This window comes from Lampris incognitus, chromosome 8, assembly GCF_029633865.1.
Source record: "Lampris incognitus isolate fLamInc1 chromosome 8, fLamInc1.hap2, whole genome shotgun sequence".
NCBI lineage: Eukaryota > Metazoa > Chordata > Actinopteri > Lampriformes > Lampridae > Lampris > Lampris incognitus.
In genome coordinates, this window is record NC_079218.1 from 10,277,686 (window position 1) to 10,279,771 (window position 2,086).

A 2,086-nucleotide genomic window follows, 5' to 3' on the forward strand; every position below is an offset into this window, starting at 1 on the left:
TCAAGCGCCGACGCAGAGGACTGCCCTCTTTTTCACGCGAGTTCGCGACAGACCGGTCGGCCGTAAGTACTACTGCCCTCTGCTGGTACGGAGGACTCACGCCACTTCGCCTTGTTTTTCCATATTTACAGACGTCACAGGGTCACGTAACACGAATACTACTACTACTACTACTATTACTAATAATAATAATGTAAACTACTAATAAGACACGTTAGTCCCTTGCTAACGGGTCTGACCCTTTAGCCGAGCGGTTAGTGATGTCGCCTTGTGGTGCAGTACACCTCGTATCGAATCCCGCACCGGGCAAGAAAATAACCGGTTACAATAATAATAATAATGATAATAGAGTTTGTATAGCGCTTGTCATCTGGGGAGACAGACAGACCTCGGAGCTAACTTAACATGACCATTGCACATAGCCAGGGATTTTCATTCCATCAAATAAAGTTCTTCCAAAATGTAGAAAATATTCTCTGCCTTCTTCTTCTTCTGTCCCCACAGCCATCAAAGTGCTGTGAAAGCTAATTGTCCAAAACTGTCCACATATAGACTTCATGACTATAACACTAATACCGTTGCCATATTAGCCTAATATGACTTTGTTTTAGTTTAGACTCGTCTGACTCCTGCTCACGGGAGATTTTCCCTTTACTTTCCTGCTTCTCATGTACCTCCGCCATTAAACCCCTGCAGCACACTCTGGCTGACTTGCTCTGTGTCTGCAGGTATGCTTTCAGCAGCACGTGTCAGTACTTCCCTGACCTCATGAGTACTCTCATTTATTAAACCGGTTCACTTTATGAATAGGTCCCTGAACTATGTCAGTAACCCAGCTACTTTTATTTCAACACAGTTCACCCCCCCTCCCCCCTTGTGGTTAAATAGTTCCCTTGAATAATAATGCTACATTATGGAAGCCTAACTTGGCACTGTGTAAACACCACAAGTTACATTAGTACACTTGCTTGCACATGGCTCTTGATGACGCATTGTTGGGTATGGTTATATGAAGTATTCATCTTAAATTGTAATTCCTGTATTCGTGTACTTCCGGTACAGTATTCACAGACCCTCATCACAGGCTCTTCATGCAGATCCATTGCACCACACGTTGTTCACATCATTCGCAGATCAGCACTTCTTAAAATTTGCCTTAAAATTTCTATATGCAGAGGCTTTCTACTCGCTTTATCACAACCCCTGTCCTCCGGGATATTCTCTACGTCAGAATCATAAACGTACGTACCGTGGACTATTTTGTTTCATTTTATTTAAAATGAGGACATGACTTCTGTTCTGGGATTAGCTCTGCTGGTGCAACCCACCCATAAAATAGTGGTTTAGTTTCAAATGCGTCACCACTATACAAAGATACACACAAACATTGCAGACAATTACTAGACAGCGCTCATGCATGTTCTATATAAGGAAATCTCCTTGACGTTGGCGCCCCCTAGAGCTCATTGACGGTGCATGTGCGCACTTGTTCAGAAAACCTTTGACGGGTGACGGTTTGCAGAGTGCGATTGTTGGGGGAGAAATATACTGTCTGCTGCACTTCGGTGTTGGGATTTGCCAAGCCCACACCTGTCCGAAATATTATTTTGTGAAATAGCATGTGTGGATCACGTGACCTGCGCTGGAGAACGGGACGTGAAATGTGCGCGGGACTGCTGTCACGTGAGGACGTCCATATTCGTCTTGCACCTTCTCGGATGGGACATCCCAGAGCAAGGTCTCCCTTAGCGCCTGGGACCTCCTTGGGACACACAGCGTTATTATTTTGAGTGTTGTGCACAACCAACAAATTTGTTTGGGGACTTTTGCTGCAGCTAGGTATTTACGAGTGGCCATCTCATTTAGAACTAGGCCTGCACTGAATGTAACTGTTCGCCCTATGATTTATGCAAATTGATTGACAAACAAAAAAATCTCATCTCTATTAATAATAACTGTGTTATAAAACCTTGTGTCTGTGTCTGACTTGAACCAAATACCCCACAGCCTACAAATAAGCTTTATGCATTGTAGCGAATTCGGGGGACAACGCAACCACTGGAACCGCCGCGGCCGGGAGGCGAAC